This window comes from Sceloporus occidentalis, unplaced genomic scaffold (assembly GCF_023333645.1).
Source record: "Sceloporus occidentalis isolate IW3139 unplaced genomic scaffold, rSceOcc1.0.p SCAF_3, whole genome shotgun sequence".
NCBI lineage: Eukaryota > Metazoa > Chordata > Lepidosauria > Squamata > Phrynosomatidae > Sceloporus > Sceloporus occidentalis.
The window spans coordinates 229,435,019-229,458,863 of NW_028316983.1; the positions used below are offsets into that span (position 1 = coordinate 229,435,019).

Here is a 23,845-nt window from a genome sequence, read left to right on the forward strand (position 1 = left end):
AATGAAAAGCATGCTGGGTAGGGCATAAACAAGAAGACAGGGTTAAGGCAGAGTCCGAAAGAGTGTGTGATGGTAGTCCCAGTTGCACTATTGACAAGACATGTGATAATGGCTGCTCACAAACCTATACATTTCTGTTTTCTTTGAATAATGTGATTGTGGTGAGAACGCGGCTCGTGTGATAATATCCTTTGTACAGGTTATCAGTCATAGCACAAGGAGGTACTGATTACCTCTTTGCACAAAACATGTAAAAACACAAAAGTATGTAAAAACATAATCCTAGGTATGTTAAGCATATGTCACCATCAGGATTCTGGCCAGATCAAGGGATATGATTGCTGGAAAGGAAGGCTGGCAGATGGGAACTCCCATCTTGGGGGAACTGAGGAGGGAGGGCAAACTTTTTTCATATTCAAGTGTTGGTGCTGAAGCCCAAGTCTGTCTGCCACCTCCTCGATGATATCTTTCCTGGAGACTTTTCTCCTCACTGCACATCTCTTCAGGGATTTGTCCCAGTCTTTTCCACAAGTCCCGAAGGAGAATAAAGCAGGCTTGCTGATGACACTCCCCAGAAACAACATCTTTTAATCTCAGCCAATTCTTCTTGGTGTTGAAGGTTTCAACTTCCACAACTGATATTTATGCCTATTTTTGTGCATAACTGCTGTCTGTGCACACCAGTCCTTACTGCCTCTTTCAGGAAGGTTTTGGCCAAATCTGGGGTAATATTTAAATACCATGCATTTCTGCAAAGATATTCTTCAGCTATGCTAAACCTTCATTTTGTCATTTTGCTTCCAAGCCTATTCAGCATAAGTCTATGCAATGTTGTTGTCTAAAGGTAGTGACTGGTCAGAACAGAGAAGAAAGAATGGAGTTGTACATTGGATAATGTTATTTTCCTTTCTCCTATTTTAGGCAGAAAATAATTTGAAATTATATTTGTAATAACAGGTAATATTTTTGTCTCTAGGGTAACAAAAACAACCACTTTCTTGATTACAGTAATCAGCTCCCCAGGTTTTTCTTCTCTTTCTGTTTTTTAAACAAAACAAAAATAATTAATTCTACACAGCATCTAAGGAAACCTGGTTGCACTCACAAATTATTTCCATAATCACTTCATGTCCACCAAATAACAAATACATTCTAGGTATTTTCCACATGTTCTGTCACTTCAATATGTCAAATTTGCAGAGAGGTTTCTAGAAGTTAATTGCATGGGAAACCTATGGTGCACAGAATGAAATAACTGTTCATTTCAAAATAATTTTCACTGCAGATATTATATAGAACACAGTGGTGGTTAAGTGCACCCAAGATTAAGCATTCTCAGAATGGTTTACAGATTAAAATGTACACAACCAGAAACGCTTTGAGGATATCAAGAATACAGATATATGGCCCACTGGAATTGAATTTTGCTTGAAGGCCATTTTGAAGAGGCTGTGGAGAGACCTATGCTGATATTCCCTTATCCAACATGATGTGCTAACAAGTCACATTGTACCACCTTAGTTAACTATTTCCTGCTAGTGGTGTCACTGGAAGGGGCAAACTATGGGCTAAACAACATTCCTCTGGTGATCAGTTTTGACCCTGTGGCTACAATTTGTTCATCTCTGCTATATGTCACTTTCCAGGGAAAGCTGCAGGTGAAAAGTGAGACCATCCCATCCCCTGCTAGAGTAGGATGGGCAATGTGTGGTCCCTCAGATATTGATAGACTACCACTCCCATCAGCTTTAGGCAGCAGATCCAGTGGTGGTTGGAATTGTCATGCAATATCTGAAGGACCAATATTGTTCCTGCTTACATAGACTAATTTTAAGTGACAAAGAAAACAGAATAGTAACTCAATAATTTGTTCATAAATAGACATCTTTACTGGATATTGGACCACCACCCTAAACACCATAAAGAGATCGCTTAGACACTATGGGATAAAAAAGGGGGGAAGGCACTTGGTTCGCATATAATAAATAATAATAATAAAAGTTTTATTTATATTGCCCCGCCTCTCCCTTCGGATCGAGGCAGGTTTACAACCTGATAAAACCATAAATACAATCATAAAATGCAATACCATAAAATATAATACTTAAAGTACAATCACAATCCAGGAACAGTAAAAATTCAAAACATGCTACAGTGGTCAATTACAGGGAATCAATCTGACAGATAACATAGTGTCTTAATCAGGATCAGGAGGGTATGCCCGCCAGAAGAGCTCCGCATATCAGTTTGAACTTACCCAATATTAGTCTTTCACACTCTTGAGTTTTTTTAATAAAGGCATATATCCAGAAAAGATGTGCACAACAATGCACATATTAGTTCAATGAATATTAAAATCCATTTTGTTAGAACTACTTGCAGAAAGTGTATAGACTAGATAAAATAACATAGAAAGCTACTTGTATTGGGAGAAAATCACAGAAAAAAGTCAGGCAAACCTTTTGAACTAACTTAGAAATTCAGACCAAAATGAATTTTAAGATTAATATTTTCAAAGTTTGGAACAAACTGAATTTACGTTAGTAAAAAATGACAAACTAAAGCCAAGATCCATGAAGCCTTCTGGAAGAGTATGTCTCCACTGTCCATCCTTCCCTTGGTTCTCAACAGCATCTGTGGACTTACTGGTGCACCTCCATCTTCCCAGATATTGATTGGCTGTAGAGGTACACTTGAGTGGTCTGGCTGTCCTTGCACAGCTGGGGAAGAAAGAACTCATACTGTGAGATGTGAGGAATATGACAGAGGAATCATCTGTAGAAAGGCCTCTGGATTCAGATAACAACTATATCCCTGAATCAGAGAGTGGCAGATTCAGCTGATGCATAACTTCAGTGATATGGGCTCCCATCTGAAACAAAATTGCTGGACACTAAAGAGTCACTCCCATCATTTGTGATGCTTTGGCAGGAGAAGAAACAGCATCAAAAGAGGCAATATCTCTTGGCCTCTTAAGAAACTTAAAAAGGAAATTCTGAACAATAAGGCACTTGGAGTCTCAAGACCTGCTTGCTATAAATCTCTAATCAACTGATAAGAGAGCTACTTGTTCACAACTGTTTGTTCAGTCTGGCTTTCAGTGCTCTTTGTGCTTATGGTGTATTTCAGTTCTTGACCTCTGGAGTTGTGTAAGTTTTATGTCTATCTATCCTTATTATGACTGCTGGCTTCTTGTGATGGACTCTGGAAACAGCTGAGAACTTGCTTCTGTGCCTCCATTCATCCTTGGTGAATTTCCTTTGATTACCTGTATATCACCTGGACTGATTTGACTGCTCGGCTATAATTTCTCTACTGTAGCCCACCACTTCTGGCACTTGCTGCCTCTAGGCATAGGAAAAAGAAGAAGCGGTGTCTATGCCCAGGCACACTTGAGCTAGCAGTCAATGTTGGGAGAGGCAGAGTTGTGCCATGATGTTGTGCACACAGTTCAAGGGACACTACTCTGGCTGTTCTGGATGTTTCTTTCAGCTGTGCCTCCCAGTACATACAGTGTCACAAATGGCATTTAAGCCAGAAACTGTAACCAACAGGAGTCTATCCTATGAGAAACTGACAGATGAATTCATATTTGCGTAGAATATGAGTCTATGGAAATTCAGGAATGTCCACTTCTCTTCTGTGTAACACTCACCATGTGCACAGAATCCCTTTACTGTCAGCATGGTTCCCATGGAAAACAAAAATCCTGATGTCTTTACCTTGAAGCTTCTGAATTAGAGCTGTGAACTGTTCTTAGCCTTATTACAGCACAAGATAGCATATGTGCGCTGCCTCTTTCTTGTCAATCCTCTGTCTTGTTAGCAAGATTTTATTCTTCCCTGTGGTGTGGCAGGGCCCAAACAGGAAAACAGACCAATAATTTAGGCCTCACTCCAGTTAATGTTGGAATTAGAAACACACACATTTTCTCAGTGAGCTACAAAGCCAGCTATGAAGGCAGTGTCCAAAAGACTCTGTAAACTTTGTGGCTGGAAGCAGTATATGTAGCCCACCCTCTAGAGAGTTACATCATTATTTACATAGAAATTACACCTCCTATCAATAAATCAATTCATTAAATCAGTTGTAGAACCCTGTGTTTTGACAGTGAAAAGTCTTGAATAAACGACAATGTGCAGGACTGAAAAAGATAGATCTGTAGAGTCTCATTGCTGTAATGGCATCTTGACAAGTTACATTTAGTTTTCCAAGCTTGCAAAAGACTGAATGTTGCCAACTTCAATTATCCAGGTGAGCAGATGAGCAAGCCGGCTCTTGGTGATATTCACTTACATTGGTTATGCAGGATTGTTCAGCCATTTTCTAGGTAATCCAAAATAGACACTTCCTTCCACAAAGCCCAAAGGTTGGCTACAAACTGAAAGAACAGACAAATGAAATAAACAGTCAATGGAAGACAAACCAGTCTCAGTGGCTAAATCCTGAACATTTTCAAGGTGAGGGGAGGTGAGAATTGGTGACGATCCTGCATTAGAGCTACAATAATAACTTTTTGATGATGAAGCTATGTTACTCACACAATATGCAGCCAGGTTAGTGACTTGAAATAATTCATAACAGGGCACCATGCAAGATGTCTTGTTTTGCAATGGAGGCTCTCATTGTACAAGCATACAGTCATGTGGCTGGCTCTGCTTGTGCAGTGGACCCAGTAGCATGGCTACATCGCCTCTCCAGAGAATATGAACATTGTGCAATGGTGCAGTTCAACTTAAATGATCATAAGTGGGTTTACAATTACGTAACTTCTCAACAAGATGCCAGTGATTGTTATTTCATCTGACTTTCAACAACCCTGAAATGTTAACTTTCTCTATTCTCTTTCCTTTTAATCTTTTATCTTAATTTCCTTCAATATTATTCAAAATGTTTAAATCATTTAGATGACACTGTTTCATTGTGTTGAAAGGGCTTCAGGAGCCATGTTTAGTGCAGAAAAAGCCTCCTAGAAATGTCCCAGGTGGCTTTTACTTTTCTTTCTTTTTCTTTCCTTCTAGGTTTCTTGCTTTGCTTTTCATTAAGTTTTCCATAATTTAATTTAATTTAACTTCATAATTTTCCAAGTACATAAAACAGAGCAATATCAAAACAAAGAAAAAATAGAAAAAAGAGAGAAAAAACAATAAAGAAAGAAATAGAAATAAAAGTGACTACCCGTCTTCTTTTCACCAGTTATAAATTTATCCTTAATTCATACCTCTCATATTTATCCCAACTCCTCCCCTCATCTCTATAAAAGCTATATAATAACAAACACATTTTAAGTTAACTAAAACATCTAATTTTCTACAAATAGCCAACAATGGGTTAATAGTTACCTTTCTCAGGTGAACCCATTAGTGTTAGTGTTTAGCAATTAATGTTGTAAATCAAAGGCATATTCTAATTCTCACAAGCAGCCAATTTACCACTTTTACCAAATATATCTCACTATAAAAATATTTCTGATTTTGTTTATCACTGCAGCATACTTATTAACCAACATTATAGATTAAAATCTTTAACTACCTTTCAGATACATATATCTAACTTGTTACAATTTTTAATCCCGCTCTCTACATTTAATATAACCAGGAGGCATTCTTATATTAAAAATTATTTTTGTTAAATTCATTTCCCAGTGTCCATTAAAAAATGCATTGTCTTTCAAGAACTGACTAAAACCCACCCTTTACATTTATCCCTTATCTGTATTTAAGGTTAATTTGTGGTTTTCCCCCCTCAAATTTTAGTCATTGTAAAAATAAAAGAAGGAGCATCCAAGTCAGGAGGAACAGTATTCCTCTTAATCTTGGGCACTCTGTCCCCTTCACATCATCTTCATGGGCAAAGTGCGCCCAGTCACCTATTTTCTCCCCTTTTACAATTCCTCTGACCTCTAAGATCACCAACTCTTCTCAGATGTAAAAGCCTTTGTTTTTGTCAAAACCTTCCAAAACCACACTCTTCTCTCTAATGTTAACTCCTTTGATCTTGGTAGGTTTTTCTAAATCCTTTTCCAAATCCCAACATTATTCATCTTTTCCTTTCTCTGAAAATACAGAGCCAGTCCAAACATTTTTCATCTCAGAAACTATCACGGCAGATTGAACTTCCATCTTTTCCAGCTCTTCACTCTACTGGCTGGATTTTCCAACTGTGTTAATTTCAGTTTCTTCCCAAAAAATTTCCAGTGATTCCATTATGATCTGCCTCTGGTTTATCTCTTCTCTTATCAGTTTCAGCTCTTCATATATCTCCTGCCAAACTACTAGATCAGCTGGATTCCATACCTTCCTCCATTTCCTTAAACATCGGCATCTTAAATATCACAATGTCCAAAACCATTTTATATAATCAGAAAGTTGATTTCAACAATAGCTCCATGCATATTGTAGCTCTGCCAAGCCATCAGTCTTATCTGTTATTTTGTTACACCAGCAAGTCTCTTCATTTAAAACTGTTCCATGGGCATTCTCACTCTTTCAAGAATAATCCAAAATCTTTCCCCTAAAAATAAACAAGAAAATTTTCATTTTCTAGTTTTGCTATTATTAAACTGGAAACTGGAAACGAACATCTATGTAAATAGTTATCTCACCATCTAATTAGACTTTCTTCATATGGAGTTCAGTTTTAAAAAGAATTAATCTTTGCAATCTGTTTTCTCAACCCAAGAAGGAGGCAATATCACTGTAGAATCAAATATATCTTTGATTATAATCCATAAAATCCAGATATTACTTACACAAATAGTTAAAGGAAGTGAGGTTGCAGGCTTATTGCCCATACATGCTTGCTTTTGGAGCTGCGAGCATGATGGTATGTCTCAAACTCCATCTCTAATTGTGCCTGATCACTTGGAATCACTTGGATTCCTCGAGATTAAGCGGAATATAAATATTATTATTATTGTTGTTGTTGTTGTTGTTGTTGTTTTCCATGATCAGCACAGGTAACAGGGTTTCTGGGCACTTGTGGATGATCTCACATTCTCCCTTTTGCCTGGAAAGAATTTTGCTTAAACTGATCTTACCTCTACACCAGAAATAATGCTATTGAAGCTTCCCATCAAATGAAGTCCTATGGAGGAGTGTCAGCCATCCATGACCATCACCCGGAAGTTCCCTACTTTGACTTTTATCAGTTATAGATAGCTAACCCAAAGATAACCGAATGATATCTGGCAATCAGGCACAATTGGAGACAGAGGTTGAGATATACCATCATGGTCACAGATCCAAAAGCAAGCCTGTATGGGCAATAAGCCTGTGACCTCACTTCCTTTAACTATTTCTGTAAGTAATATCTGGATTTTATGGATTATGTTCTAATTCTTGCAGCAAAATATTAAGAATTTCAGAATTGCCTTTTCAGCCATCTATTCCCATTTTGAAATGCAGTTACATTGAAGACTGCAGTGATAGATCACCCTGCCTTTTAGGCTATCTGATGAGGGTGATAGGCATTTTTTTTTAAAAAAAAAAAGTATGGCCATCAGCTACTACCTTTTTCTTTCTTTCTTTCTTTCTTTCTTTCTTTCTTTCTTTCTTTCTTTCTTCGAAACTCACCAGGGCCCAGAAGCCAATGGGTCAGGGACTGGCACCAGTCCAGGTACCAGTGCTTTTGGGTATCTAATGAGGAAATGATCTGAGCAATGTTAATCACACTGCCTCTCATTTAAAGGAGAGGTTTGACTAGCAAATGGAAACCTGCTGAATAGTGTATGCTTGCAGTCTCTTTCCTGCCAAGATCATAAATTGCCCAGTCCAGTCCAACCCATGTCTTTAATATGGCTTCAGGATTAGATTTGGGAACACTGAAAGAATGTTGTAGGCCCCACACCTGTAAAATTGGAGCCAGGAATTATGGCTTTGTAATTCAGTCTAACTAGTATATCTCTCTTCCCTTATTTTGTGACTGTCATCCAGATAAACAGCTGAGAATGCGTTTCAGAACAAATTAGTTAAGGCATAGTTAGAACTGGAGCATGGAAATAATAACCATTTTGGTATGAAAGACAACTGCAAAATGTTGCATGTGCTATGTAGATACAGATATATTTTACATTATGTGTGCGTGTGTGTGATTGAAAATTGATGCAGGGACGTAGCTGGGGGGGGGTTCTTGGGGTCCGGACCCTCCTTCCGTTAGAAAAATGAATGGTACGTGCTGCTGCGCCGCCGCACCCAAGCCCCAATATAATGGTGGCACTTAGTCTGGACTCTCCCCCCCCCCCCCTTCCTAAAATCCTGGCTATGTCCCTGATTGATGGCGATGAATGAGCAAGGAAAAAATTGTGGGTGGTAATACTCAGTCCAGATATCTGGGCTGAAGCTCAAGAAACTGGGGAGAAACCCTAGGAAGATATCACACTGCAACATAATCACTGTTTTGGCATCAAAGGAAAGCCACTAAAATGCTGCCTAAAGCAAAATTTGAAGTCATTTCAGGGTTCTTTTCAAGTGGAACATTTGAGGAATTTTTTAAAAAGCTGAAAGAGCTTTTACAAGAACACAGGCATTTTTCAGGACATATATTAAGAACATGTTCTTTAATATTAAGTCAAAACTCTATCTAATCTAATGTCTTATTTTCCATAACGGACAATCAAATGCCTCCTGGAAGCCCACAGTAGAGATGGAAATAATGCTAACTTTGTTTCCCCTCACTTGACACCCTAAAATCTCATGTTCTGTATCTCTCAAATATGAAGAAACTTGTGAATGTTCATAAATTCAATTAGAATTTATGGAAATTCATAAGTTTCTTCAAATCCGCCCCCCCCCCCCCCCCCCCGGCAAAGCACCTTTGCTAAGATATTCTATTTCAATTAGAAACATCTTAGCAAAGGTGTCTTGGGGGATTATAACTCCACACAACGTTCCTAGGCTCTGCATGGTTCTCCCCAAGTTCAGTAGCTATATTGAGTCCCTACTGAACTGAGAGGATAGTATTTTACTTAATTACTTGTTAAAGCTATTAATGATGAAGGAACTCTCGGAAGGAAAAGGTACAAACTTTAATTCAGCAACATGTTTGAATACACAGGGATTTGAACCCAGATATTCTTCTTGTTGTTTTTGTTTTATTTATAGTGAAGCACTCAAACTCCTGGGAGAATTTAAAATTATCTAGGCCCTAGATGGATAGATTTGTGTATTCTTGTTTCTCCCATGTTCATTAAAAAAAACCCTCTCAAATTCTTTCCATCTTGAGTAGTAAGAATTGTTTTAACTTTGGAAAATTATAATTTTGGGGGGAAATGGAACAAAATGATCACGTGCACATAGTCCTGAATCCTATTGAATCCCAACTAGAATGTTATTGTTGTTAGCTGCCTTTGAGTTGCCTTTGACCTGTGGTGGCCCTATGTATGAGAGACCTCCAAGTCACTCTGTCCTCAACTCCAGCAGATTCATGGCCGTGGCTTCTCTGATTGAGTCTATCCATCTGGAATGCTGTCTTTCTCTTTTCCTCTTGTCCTCCACTTTACCAAGCATTATAGTATTCTCTAGTGAGTCCTTTCTTCTCATGATATGGCCAAAATACAACAACCTCAGGTTAGTCATCTTTGCTTCTCAGGGAGAGTTTAGTCCTGATCTGCTCTGGGACCAACCCATTGGTCTTTTTAAGCAGTCCATGGTATTGTCAGAACTCTTTTCCAGCACCCCATCCTAAATGAGTTGATTTTATTCTCATTTCCTATTTTCTTTCTGAGCTTTCTTCACTGTCCAGCTTTTTCGCAACCATACATAGAAATGGGAAATATGGTGGCATGGACAGTCCTAATTTTGGTATTTAATGATATATCTTTACACTTCAGGATCTTGTCTAGTTCCTTTGTAACTGCCCGTCCAAGTCCTACTCTTCTCCTGATAGACTAGACCCACTAAATTGTCAAACATGCCATTCAACAGTTGGTTCAACTGGCCAATTCAATTGAGTTTAAGTAGGACTAACAAATAAGCTTCAAGTCCTGTCTACAGACAGGTCTTGAAGGTCATGGCTCTTTTGCTATTGCTTCCCAGAAATTGTTATATTTGTTCATAATTAGTGAACTTCATTTAGAATCTCAGCTAATAGCAGCTGACAGATAAATGCTCAAAACTGCATTGAAAGTATTTAAACTGGTCTCCATCACCTTATCTTACAGCAGCACATTGTAAAATTAATATTGCGTTGTATTCAAAAGAGAGTAGGGATATGAAGAGATCTTATTAAATTACTCATAATCAATTAGATAGTCTCTCCAACATGCTGAGAGAGTCTGCTGAGACCTGGTTAGCCTCCCTGAGTTTTTCACCTTCAGGACAAGATTGAGACAAGCACATTTTCCCACACTGAGGTTTCAATAATTTGTGCAAAATGTCTCTCTGCAAAATTCATGTCTTTCCCCTTTTGTGAAGCAAAGTCTCCAAATAAAACAAGCACAGAAGGACTGGCTGATTGATCAAATAGATGCAAACAATCTTCCCTGTGCTTCTAATTGTTACACGTCTGTAACAGCAGTGTTTTGGGATTAGGGTGTCCATTTTGCTTTGTGACCATTTTGTTTGGAAGTTCCTTCACTCTCTGTGTTTGGTATGGGCTTATCATGTACCAATGCTGGTGAGACCCCCTGCCTCATATTTCTTCAGAAGGCTGCACAAACAGTATGAGGAAGAGTGGTGGACCTATGTCCAGTAGAGGGCAGTAGGGGACTTAATAGCACACCTATTTGATGATCATGTTACCTCCAGCAGAGAGCAACTTCGAGATAAGAATCCTTGCAAAGAATGGGAAGAATCAGTGAGTGCTTGTCATATTTTCCATCATCTGCGTATTTTATTTCCCTTATATCTGACTGGAAGATGACTAAATGCTCTGGTGAGATAATTCCACTTGCCTGGTAATAACAATGAGAGTCTAATTTTGCTCCATTGATCCCAAGTGAGGATAATCTAAATGTTTCAGGGCTAGGCTATTGGACAATGAGATCCCTGTAGCTTTATCAGCTTAATTGTCCATGATAAATTAATCTGGGCTGAAGACCTCCATCTCTGGATTCAGAAACATCACTGGGGACAAGTGTTTGTGAAAGTGCAATGGTGCCATGCATCTTTGCTAGGTTCATAGAATCATAGAATCATAGAGTTGGAAGAGACTGCAAGGGCCATCCAGTCCAACCCCCTGCCATGTAGGCAATCTCAATCAACTGTTTCTGTTTAAAGAACTCTAAGGAAGGAGACTCCACTACACTCCAAGGGAGTTTGTTCCATTGTTGAAAAGCCCTTACTGTCAGGAACTTCCTCCTAATGTTGAGGTGGAATCTCTTTTCTACGAGCTTGCATCCATTGTCCGGGTGCTAGTCTATGGAGCAGCAGAAAACAAGCTATCTCCCTCCTCAATGTGACATCTCTTCAAGTATTTAACCAGGGCTATCATATCACCTCTCAACCTAATCCTCTCCAGGCCAAACATCCCCAGCTCCCTAAGTCGTTCCTCACAGGGCATGGTTTCACCATTTTAGTCACCCTCCTCTGGACATGCTCCAGTTTCTCAATGTCCTTTTTGAATTGTGGTGCCTAGAACTGGACACAATATTCCAGGTGGGGCCTGACCAGAGCATAATACAGTGGCACTTTTACTTCCCTTGATCTGGACACTACATCTCTATTGATGCAACCTAAAATTGCATTGCCCTTGTTAGCTGCCACATCACACTGTTAACTCATGTTCAATTTGCGGTCTACTTGGCCTCTCAGATCCCTTTCACATGTAGTCTCGTTCAGCCAGGTGTCCCCCATCCTATATCTGTGCACTTCATTTTTCTGCCCTAAGTGCAGCACCTTGCATTTCTCAATGTTGAAATTCATTTTGTTAGCTTTGGCCCAGCTTTCTAGTCTATTCAGGTCATTTTGAATTTTGATCCTGTCCTCTGGGGTATTAGCTATTCCTCCTAATTTGATGTCATCTGCAAATTTGATAAGCATACCCCCAATTCTGTCATCCATGTCATTGATAAAGATGTTAAATAGCACCAGGCCCTGGACAGAGCCCTGTGGGACCCTACTGGTCACTTCTCTCCAGGATGAAAAGGAGCCATTGTTGAGCACCATTTGGGTTCGGCTGGTCAACCAATTACAAATCCATGTAACAGCTACATTCTCTAGCCCACATTTCACTAACTTAATAATAATAATAATAATAATAATAATAATAATTTGTTTTATTTATATACCGCTATTCCAAAGATCATAGCGGTGAACAGCAAGTAAGCTAATTAGCAAGTAAGCTAACTTGCCCCCAACAGTCTGGGTACTCATTTTAGCGACCTCCTTGGAAGGATGCAAGCCTGAGTCGAGCTTGGGCCCTTTTGCTGGTCTTGAACTCGCAACCTTGTAGTTTTGAGTGAATGGCTGCAGTACAGGCATTTAACCACTGCGCCACCAGGGCTCCTTTTTTGCAAGAATGTCATGGGAAACCTTGTCAAAGGCCTTACTGAAATCAAGATACAGTATACAATATCCACAGCATTCCCTTAAGCTACCAAGCTGGTAATTTTATCAGAAAAAGAGATTTGATTTGTCTGGCATGACTTGTTTCTCTGAAACCTGTGTTGACTTTTTGTGATTATGGCATTGCTTTCTAGATGTTCACAGACTCTCTGTTTAATGATCTGCTCTAGACTGGTATAGATGCCAGACTAACTGGACGATAATTGTTGGGATCCTCTTTTTCCCCCCCTTTTTGAAGATGGGGACGTTTGCCCTCCTCCAGTCTGCTGGGATATCTCCTGTTTTCCAGGAGTTCTCAAAGATTATTGCCAATGATTCCGATATTACATTTGCCAGTTCTTTTAATACCCTTGGATGTAGTTCATCTGGTCCTGGAGATTTATATTCATTTAGATTAACCAGATATTCATGTACAATCTCTTTACTTATTCTGTGCTGAAATTCCCGTAATCTGTCCTCTGCTCCATTATCCTCAGGTTGAGCACCCTTTGCCTTTTCTGAGAAGACTGAGGCAAAGAAGGTGTTGAGTAATTCTGCCTTTTCTCTGTCTTCTGTTAGCATTTTGCCATCTTCTCCATTCAGTGGCCCTAATATTTCCTTTTTCTTCCTTTTGCTGCGGAAATATAAAAAAAAAACCCTTTTTATTGTTCTTAACCTCTCTAGCAAGCCTGAGTTCATTCTGCGGTTTAGCTTTTCTGACTTTACCTCTACACATGCTAGCTATTTGTTTGAATTCCCCTTTGGTGATTTCCCCATTTTTCCATTTCTTATACATGCTCCATTTAAACGTTAGCTCAGTTGAAAGTTCCTTAGTCATCTATCCTGGTTTCTTGAGACACCTCCCATTTCTCCCCCTCACTGGAACTGTTTGAAATTGTGCCTTCAGTGTCTCCCTTTTGAGAAACTCCCATCCATCCTGAACTCCCTTCTCTTTTAGTATTCCTGACCATGGGATTACCCCCAGTATTTCTCTAAGTTTACTAAAATCAGCTTTCCTAAAGTCTAGAATGCATGTCTGACTATGCCTGGCTTCTCCTTTCCATTGTATAACCAACTCCAGGAGAACATGATCACTCCCACCTAAGGATCCCACCACTTGCACTCCATTAACTAGGTCATCCCTGTTGGTTAGGATCAAATCCAAAATAACTGATCCCCTTGTTGCCTCTTCCACCTTTTGGACAATTAAATTGTCTCCAAGACCAGTGAGGAATTTGCTAGACCTTGAGGATTTAGCTGAGTTTGACTTCCAGCAAATATCAGGGTAGTTGAAGTCACCCATCACTACTACACCTCTCCTTTCTGAGTGTGTGGTCATCTGTTCTAGAAAGGCATCATGCAATTCCTCCGTTCGACTTGGGGCTCTGTAGTACACTCCCACAATAACATCCCTGTTGTTTCCCTCCCCTTTAATTTTTATCCAGATGCTCTCCATCTGGCTTCCAGTATCAATGTCCTGGATCTCTTTACTGGTATAAATGTCCATGACATATATTGCTATTCCTCCTCCTTTCCTGTTTGGCCTGTTTCTCTTTAAAAGATTATACCTCTCTATTTCTACATTCCAATTGTGAGATTCATCCCACCAAGTTTCAGTGATGCATATTATATCATCTTTGCTTTGTTGTGCTAGGAGTTTAAGTTCATCTTGCTTATTCCCCATGCTCTGTGCATTAGGGTAGAGACAACTAACACCCCCTACTTGCTGCCTGTGCAAGTTTTTTTTTGCCTCCCATTTTTGGGTCCTTGCACAGAGTGTCTTGTTCCCTCTATGACAAGTTTGACTATTTTCCCCATCCCTTTTGCCTTCCTCAATAATGTCTCCCTCCCCCACATAACTGAGTTTAAAGTCCTCCTGATCATATTTTTGATACTATTGGCAAAAACGTTTTTGCCAACTGGCGTGAGATGCAACCCATCCCTTGCCAGAAGACCCTCCTCATGAAACCTCAGACCATGATCCAAAAATCCAAACCATTCTTGGCAGCACCATCTGCGGAGCCAGTTATTCACCTCTGCTATTTTCCTCTCCCTTCCTGGACCATGCCCTTCAACTGGGAGAAGAGATGAGATGACAACCTGTGCATCCATCTCTTTCAGCTTCCTACCCAAAGCCTCATAATCCCTTATGATATTCTGAAGGCTGTGCCTTGTGGTAACATTGGTTCCCACATGAAGCAAAAGAAAGGGGTGACTCTGCCACATCACGGATCTTTGCCCCAGGGAGACAGCACACCTCCTGAAACATCTTGTCGGGCCCACAAACCACTGTTCAATGCCTCTCAGCAAGAGAATATGACTACCCCAAGGTTGTCCAGCACTTGCTCCTGCATAGCCTTGTGATATTGGGACACTTATGGTGAGATCCCTGATTGTTTGGGATCACTAGTTTGACTAATCTGGAAAGAGGAAATAAGCAGAGGGTATGTAGGAGCAAAACAGCATTAGCCAGAATGAAGCAGCATGACATAGAAATGAGTAGTAGTTCAAAACGCTACCTCTTGTTTTGGGGTGGGGTGGGGAATATAACCTATTTTTGTGGGGTGGGCAATAGAAGTGGCACAGTAAAGCGAACAGCAAGGTTTCCTATCTTTATGGTTTCTTGTTTATGCAGGAGGAGGAGGTTGGTGCTCACTTCTTATCTGAGCCACCTCTGCTGACATTGTATCAGCAGCTTGGAAAAGAGTTGTTAGGATCCGCAGGGAGATACGTGACCAGACTGTCACAGTATCAATCTCACCATTAAGTTGTCAATCCTTTAATAGCACTTGGAAGCAAATCAGACACTTCCAGTGACATTGTAACCACAGAGTGTGAAAGGCATGTTGATTTGTGGGAGACTCTTTCATTTACAACAAGGCTGTTAAAGCATTGTTGTTCACATCAGGATTCTCTATCTTCTTTACGGAAATCAAAGGAAACCAGTTTCATGGTAAACAATATTTCTAGAAGCTTTCTCTAGATTCCTTTTAACCATTGGAATTGCTCATCTCTTTCGTCATCATGGGGAGCTAAACAGAGGGGTATGTCTTGATATATATATATATATATATATATATATATATATATATATATATAGAGAGAGAGAGAGAGTGTCAGTATGGCGTGGGGGGCAAAGCATCAATGAAAACTCCCCCCACTGTATGAGGTGGGGGGAGAAGCATAAATGAAAAGTCACCTTCTCACTTCCAAAAGGACAAATGAGATCCCATTGCCTCCTTTGAAGGCAGGAGGCAAAAATCTAGTCCCAGACTTTTGATAAAGTGCTGGCTTAGGTCCAGAGTAAGTATGACTGAAGACTGTATTCTTCTCAAGTGTCTGGAGATCTTTGGCTGCTGGTGCATAGCTTTTTGACGGTATTAAAATGGGAGCCTTTTTTTGCTGAATGTGATATAGCAGGTAGAATGTCAGGTTATGATTGGAAAAGCATGGGTTCAAATATAACTGTCCTGTAAAGCTCTCACAGCTAGTCAGTGTCTCAGTCTCTCTTTCTGTTGCAGCATTGATGCTAGAACACTGCACTCAAGTCCCACAGGACAGTTTTGTTAGTGCAGAACAAGCTGAATAACACACACACTGTTTGTCCCCCAGCAGAATGGAGTGGTTGGGATGGGAAGGATCAGAAAGAATGGCCAGGTCACTTCCACTGCTACCCTGCAGCATCTGCACCCTGAGGTGGTTGGCTTTGTCTAATGGGAGGCCAGCCCTGCATAAATGCATCAGTGTTTTTCAGTTGATGATCCTCTGCATCTAGCATCCAGATAAACATTGGCTTTGCTCATGCAGTTTTCATTTAGGTATCATGAGTGATGGGGCTGGTGTTTCAATAGGCAAAGCTAGAGTGAAGCAGTAGAAGGAATGTGGGTTGGATGGAGATGAGGGAAAGTGTTGCAGAAGTGGTGAAGAAGTAGCACCCTACTCTCTGGAGACCGTCACCATTCCTAATAATGATGTGTGCACTCTTTTGCGATATGGTTCCCTCTGTGGCATGCCTGAAATCATGGGATAGAAAGGATCTCCTCCTCATGGACAGAAACAGATGTAGTCTCACCCTTGGAGGAAAGGTAAGCACAGTTTTCTGCGCTTATGCAAAGTCCTGTGATCCTTACCTTCTCAATGTCAGTACTTTAGTGGCAGAAGAGATAAAAAGGGAGGACACTAGGAATGTGGATCTAACCATACAGTATGCATGCATCATACGTGGGAGCGCTTTATGCGGCTTTCAGCATATGCTGAAAGCCACGTGGGGAGAAGGGGCAGTGCGTCCCATAGGGACTAATGAGGTGTGCACCCATGGCACGCATGCACTGCCACGCCACTGCATGCACGATCCCCATTCATTTAAATGGGGCTTGAGCATAGGCTGTATTTATTTTACGCGGGGGAGACTGGAATGGATCCCCCGTGTAAAGAAAGGGTGAACTGTACTACCAATGCTGGGAGAAAATTATGGTGCCCATGTAAAAAAATTCTCACCCCCCCCCCCCCCAATTGCTTCCAGTGTGTGGGAAATAGCACTCACATCCTTTAACACCTCTCTCATTTCAACTCTGCCAGCATGACGCTAGTGTGAGTTTGGAGGCTGTGGAAGCTCTGACATAATCTATACAGGATTACAATGGGACAGGGAGTAATGCACAATGACTATAAATAACCAGTATTTTAGGGCAATTCCAGGTTGGAAGTAGAGTCGCATGAGTGGTGTTCAGTGTGGAATTATTAACTGAGCACTTTGTATATATATGTCATATTCCAAAAAGGTGCCCATGTAAGCAACTGTCTTGAAAGTATTTTTTTTTCTTTTGCTTTCAAGATGTTCTTTTAACTCATTTTTTTCCAGTTGCTACTTAACGGGGGGCTTTTCAATGATCCAGAGCTCCCATTTGCAGTAGTGTAAATGATGAACAAGTTCAGATCCATTTGGTGTGAGCTGCATTAAGAACGGTGCTCCTTGAAGTCATTTATTTTTTGGTTTTAATTGCACCATCTTTCATATCACTTTGAAATATTTCAAATGGGAGCTGAGAGCCTGTCTTCCAAACAAATGAGACAAGAAGAAGAAGAAGAAAATCTCCCAAGGAAGGAAATTGCAGTATAATGGAACAAATGGCTCACAGCCATACCACTATGGGCTGTGTGATCTCATCAGAGCAAATATGTTAAGCTGCCTTGGATCTGGTTAGCACTGAAATGGGGAAATCGCTGAAGGAAGCTACAAGGAAATGTGGTGGTGGCATCTTCGTAGGTGGCACTCTCTTTTTTATTTGAGAGACAGGATTTAATTAAAAGTTCCCTCTGATGACTGCTGGAAGGGTTCTGGTCTGTGGGAGGTTCCAGATGAGATGCCCCTATTTCCTGGAGTTGGGCAAAACTATGCCTTGTGGCAGAGCAGAACTCGTGACCCCAGGATTCTGGTCAGATTACAATGTCAATGTTTCTTCTTCTTCTTTTTTTTACCCCTTGTCCTCAACTTCAATAGCTAGCCAGTTCCTCCCTCCCTTTATGCCCTGTCTGTGCAAACACAGCAGAATGTCAGAGGAAGGAATATCGAAATATATATGCTAACTAGTTTAACAAATGGTTTCTCATAGCCCTGGGGTCTACAGATCCACTCAAGGAATTCTTACTGCTGATTGATTGAATATGTTGTGGCATGAAGGCACACTTTAGTCTGCAAACATGATGGAGGTGGACTGGTGGAGTGGACAGAATCTCTGAAAGCTCATCAGAGAAATACCATGTATCTGCGCAGTACAGAAAGAAGGGTTTTTTTCAGGGATTTTGTATTGGGAGGCAGTAACTCAGTGTAAAACAATCTCAATGTAGTCATTCTAGGGGTCATAGAATCACAGAGTTAGAAGTGACCACAGGGCCATCCAAGCTAACCCCCTGCCATGCAGTAAATCACAATCAAAGCATCCCCAACAGATGGCCATCCAGCCCCTGTTTAAAGACCTCCAAGGAAGAAGATTCCACTACACTCTGAGGGAGTTTGTTCCACCGTCGAACAGCCCTTACTGTCAGGAAGTTCCTCCTAATGTTGAAGTGGAATCTCTTTTCCTGTAGCAGAAAACAAGCTTGTTCCCTCCTCAATATAACATCCCTTCAAATATTTAAGCAGGGCTATCATATCACCTCTTAACCTTCTCTTAACCTTTGATTGTCTTGCTACAGAAAAGCGGGATAGAAATACAAGTTTTTATTATTATTTATTTGATTATTCTCTTCTCCAGGCTAAACATACCAAGCTCCCTAAGTCTTTCCTCACAAGGCAAGGTTTCCAGATCCTTCACCATTTTAGTTGCTCCCCTTTGGACATGCTCCTTTTTGCATTGTGGTGCCCGGAACTGGTCACAATATTCCAAGTGAGGTCTGACCAAAGCAGAATAGAGTGGCACTATTACTTCCCTTGATCTAGACACTATGGTTCTATTGATGTAGCCTAAAATTGCATTTGCCCTTTTAGCTGCTGCATCACACTGCTAAAAAGGCCCTGTTCAAGGACACATTTGTTTGTGTTTTTGGCTATGTATCCTCTCAGCACTCTTCTCCTGCACCACATCTCAAAGGAGCTGATTTTCTTTTTATCTGCTTTTTTCACTGTCCAGCTCTCACATCCATACATAGTGATTTGGAATATCATGGCTAGGGTGATTCTACCTTTGGTACTCAGTTGTATATCTTTACTCTTTAGGATCTTCTCTGGCTCTTTCATACTGCTTCTGGTGGTCACAGCCTTACTGGCTGGCAGGAGTGGGCTGGAAACATCATCTTGATTTTATCCCTCAACATTAGGAGGAACTTCCTGACAGTAAGGGCTGTTCGACAGTGGAACACACACCCTCGGAGTGTAGTGGAGTTTACCTCCTTGGAGGTCTTTAAACAGAGGCTGGATGGCCATCGGTCGGGGATGCTTTGACTGAGAGCTCCTGCATGGCAGGGGGTTGGACTGCATGACCCTTGGGATCTCTTCTAACTCTATGATTCTGTGATCCTGATGGCCAGCAGAAAAGACCTCCATCACTCAGAGTAGTTTCCTGGAACTTAAAGTGGGATTCAGGGGGCATTTATGATCACGGTAATAGTGTCGTGTCACAATTATGAATTTACAGGTCCATAGCTCTAGGTTCCAAATCCATAACTGTAACACAGGATGACAACCACTATTTGTAACTGTTTTTGAAATTTGAAGTCTCTCTGTAAACATTATCTAATAGGTAGGGATGAGTGAATAGAGTTTATTACTCTACCTGCCTTCTCGTTTTACTGGGGGAAAGGAGTTAGCCTTATCCATTCATGCATACATTCAGTTTATAGCATGCCTTTCTCCTCTGTATGGGACTAAAGGTGGCTTAAACATCAAATGAATAGAAGCATTAAAAATGTAAAACACAATTTATAAACACGACAATAAAGGAAAAATATAGTATCCACTCAATTAAAAGCTACTTTCAGAGTGAGAAAACAACCTTGAAAGTTCTTTGCTTGCTAATAATGACAAGATGGAAATACCACTAAGAATAATAGCAAGGGAAGGTAACTGATGAAAGATGACTATCTGTGAGAATGAACTATTTAGTTCCTGCTAAATGCTAAAACAAAACCAGATTATTTGCTTTCTGTGAAGGACTATATAAAAGTCATCCAGGGGCACGGTCTTTGAAGTCATAACCTTCATGAAGCTCATAGAGATGGAAAAAATATTAAAAAATATTGTTAAAAAACATGTTTTTAAATGGTATGAGACCCGGTTGAGAAGAATTCTAGACTGGTGAGAATCTTCACAGTTCATGATGAATTCTGTGCAAAATTTGCACATGATCATTTTGTGCAGAAAACAGCATTCTCTGTGCACAAAATTACATTTCTATGCCGAAACAGTATTTGCTGGGGAGAAAGAGTAGTTTCCTGCACAGAAAATTTTTACCCAGGGATCTATTCTGTGCAAAATTTGCATGTGGCCAATTTCCATTGGAGGAAGGGAACCATTTTCTTTACACAAAACAGCCTTAAAGTTCCCCTAAGTGTGAAATGCCTTGAAGGCACACAAGAACAAATACAATGGTCATAAAGCATGCCACCAAAAAATTCTTTGTAAAAATATCAATTCTTGCACAAAATTCTGTTGTGCAAAAAAAAAAAAATACAAATTTTGGCACATAATTTGTCTCAAATTGCAAATAGGTTTTGAAAACTGTTCTGGCATACTGTTAAGCTTTGAAGTTCAGACATTCATCATGTTCATCATGACACTCCCCACAAACATGCCCCCAATAAGAGTTCAAAGCTTCACTCATATCAATAAAGCCACTCTAGTAATTTTCATCTCCACCATGAGCAGGTCTTTGGTAAAACTAATGGTTTGTTTCCCTGGGAAGACTGAGCCTGTCCCAGATATTTTGGAATGCAACTGGGGTAACTCTCAATGATATACTGTTGTTGGGAAATCCATTTTCCTCTCAGCTAATGAGATTCTTGCACCTAAGCATAATAAAAAGCCAGGAAGCCTCAGAGGTAGGGAATACAAGATGTCCTCATCTGTGCAAGTCAAAAAGCTCTGACATTTTGACCCTGTGAGAAATGCCACCTCTACATCTTGAATGAGAAAATGTGCTGTATATTTTTCCTGTAGTTCCTTGAGAAAAGGAAAATATAGGAGACAACATAAGAGAAAAATATACAAGAGAAATTCAAAGATTTAGTATTCAGTAAGGCCAGTGTTTTTACTAACATTTGCCATAAAAATACATATTTTCTTGGGAAACAATTTCCTCTGTAACCACACACATTGTATTTTTTTGTGCATCCAGGACATGTTAACAGCTACTTCCCTCCCTCCCACAATAACAATATTGCCATTTCCCTCATAAAAAAAAGACTCCAAACTTTTTCTCTCTGTTTTGTTTATAACTGGTGGTAAAACTTTATTATTCAAGTTTAGATGTAACAGACATCTTTTGCTGCCTGAAGAATTGTTTGCATAAGAAATACACCAGGAACATGATGGTGAGTAGAAATGAACATGCACTATGAAAACCAGAGGGAGGAAAGCACACTCCAAGAAAGCAAAACAAAATAACGCATGTGTTGTAAAAGACAGAACAGTAATGAGAATTCAAGCGGCAATTCTGAGCTATACATTTAAACAATATTCTTGGAACATGACATTGGTGAAACCGCCATTGCTGTTAGGTTAAATGACAACTGCGTTTTGAGAAGCTGGCTTTTATTCCTCTTCCAGAGAAGTGGAAGAATGGATTAAGTATAGGGGTGGCCCTAGCATGAAGTAAATAGAGACAGTCCTTTTTGATGGTGGGTGCTGGTAGGAATGAAGGAGGGAGGGATGGGGAGTGGAGAGATGTTCCTCAAGGGGCACAAACTACTAAGAGTTGTTTCTCTATTGAAAAAAAACAACAACCGTATTTTTGTGGAGCTTGCATTCTGTTCAATGAGGATGGAACAGTAGATTGTCCTCTTGAATGGAACATCACTTCAGTAACTGGCAAGAAGGAGATGCAGTTTGGCTATTTGGTGTAAAATACCATAATGTTTGGTGTCATCCCTGGAAAAATGCAAGTCTGGCCATTCAAAGTGGGCTTATGTAGCAGAAAATAAACCATTTCTTCAGAACTACATATTTAAGATGCCACTTGTATCAAGTGGCCACCATTTCTCATTTTCAGGCCATTCAAATGATCACACAGATTTTCACCCCTTTGCTGCAATAGCTGCCAATGTAAATATTAAATAATTCAAATTTTATTTTGGACAACATACAAAACCAAACTTGCTACTAAGTAACCTTTTCCCCCTTAAGTATATTTAAAAAAATGTTGGGTGTAACAGCCTGTTGGGATTGGATAGCAGTAATTTTTTATGGGAGTCCTGCATGTCAAGAGGTGCTCTTGCAGTCTTTTTGGTGAGGGGCATGATCCTTGCATGCAGTTATATCAAATGTGTTGACTATACTTTCCCCCAACCCAGTGACGTTCAGATGTATTGGACTAAATTTCCCACCACGTTAAGCCAGTACAATCAGTGGCTGCATTGGCTATGGATTATGGAGGATATACATCTGGAGGGTACAAGGCTGGGAAAGGCTGATGTCGAGCATCTGCATCATACAAAGGAGAATGGAAATGCTAATGGGGATGCAGATGGTGGATACCTTCCTTATGAGAAAGGTATCCTTAAACGTGTATTGCCCAGAAGCAAATTCTTTAAAAACTGGAAAATATGGTCTGTGTTTCTATGAGTGGGCAGATTTTCAAAATCTTTGGCATTTTTTATAAAAATGAAAGATAATTAGAGTCAGGCATAATCAGGCTGAGAGAGCCAACATATAAGAAGCGTCTCAAAGTGGACATGCAATTAAAAAAACCTGTATGGAAATGAACAGATAATTGATACTTTTTGTTGGCACTGCACTTGGACACTGCTCTTTATAGATTACTATTGTTCAACAGTAGCTAAAGACAAGGTGATACTAGTAATATGTACTTCAGATCCTGGATTTTGTTTTTTGCTCAACAGCCATCAAACTGGAAAGACTTGAGAGAATCTCTTCTACAGTGTATTCATTGATCATAAAAACATCAATCTCTACAATCCACTTTGTTAATCTGACATCTCTTGCATTCCCTTGTTAGCTGACAAATTTGCATCCTCTGCTATATTACCAGGGTGGCATTCAGTGTGGTTTATGGCATTCAGCTATTTAGGTTGGAAAATCAAGAGCACTCTAGACTATCCTCCAACATTTAACAGATGAAAACCATATCATGTGTGGCCAAGTAAAATCAAAGTGTGGTCAAAACATTATTAAAGAAGAGGAACACACAAGCTAAGAGAGGCTGCCGCAATTTGCTTTTGCCTGAGCCTACTGGGAAGGGGAAGATTATGTCCCTTCTTTTCTCACACACACACACCCTTGGGTGTTAATTGAGTGCAAACTATTTTTGCATTTTGAATTCAGTTTGTACCAATTGAAGCATGCTGAGGACCAAGTGGGAAGAGGAACGTGAAATTAGGACATTTTAAAAGGAGCTGAAAAAAGTGGGATAACAGAGCATTGGGATTGTTCCTGCCAAATTGAGACAGTTGAAGAATATGCTACAAGGAAACAGAATTATGTTTTACTCCTCTATTTTGCACATAATTTATTTGGATTTTGAACACGAGACCCTATTTGGTAGATCAAAGACAAGGAGTTGTTTAATACTATGCTAGATGTTATTTGACCTTTACATTCAGAACCTATTCTTGCACTACATATTCCCTACAGATGGGATGCTCAAATGCAACACATCTGCTGGCTACAAAACCTAGCTATAAAAGCCTGC

The 23,845-nt window shown here is 40.0% G+C and overlaps 1 protein-coding gene across 1 annotated transcript in view; it reads right to left on the reverse strand.

The window, feature by feature from the left end:
- Window positions 1–4,357: 4,357 nt before the first annotated feature.
- The window catches only part of TRPS1 (transcriptional repressor GATA binding 1), a 339,869-nt gene continuing 320,381 nt past the window's right edge, over window positions 4,358–23,845 (reverse strand). Inside the window, exon 8 of the transcript XR_016280650.1 lies at window positions 4,358–4,381. The gene's annotated coding sequence lies outside the window, so the exon portion shown is untranslated. The remainder of the gene's footprint in view (window positions 4,382–23,845) is intronic.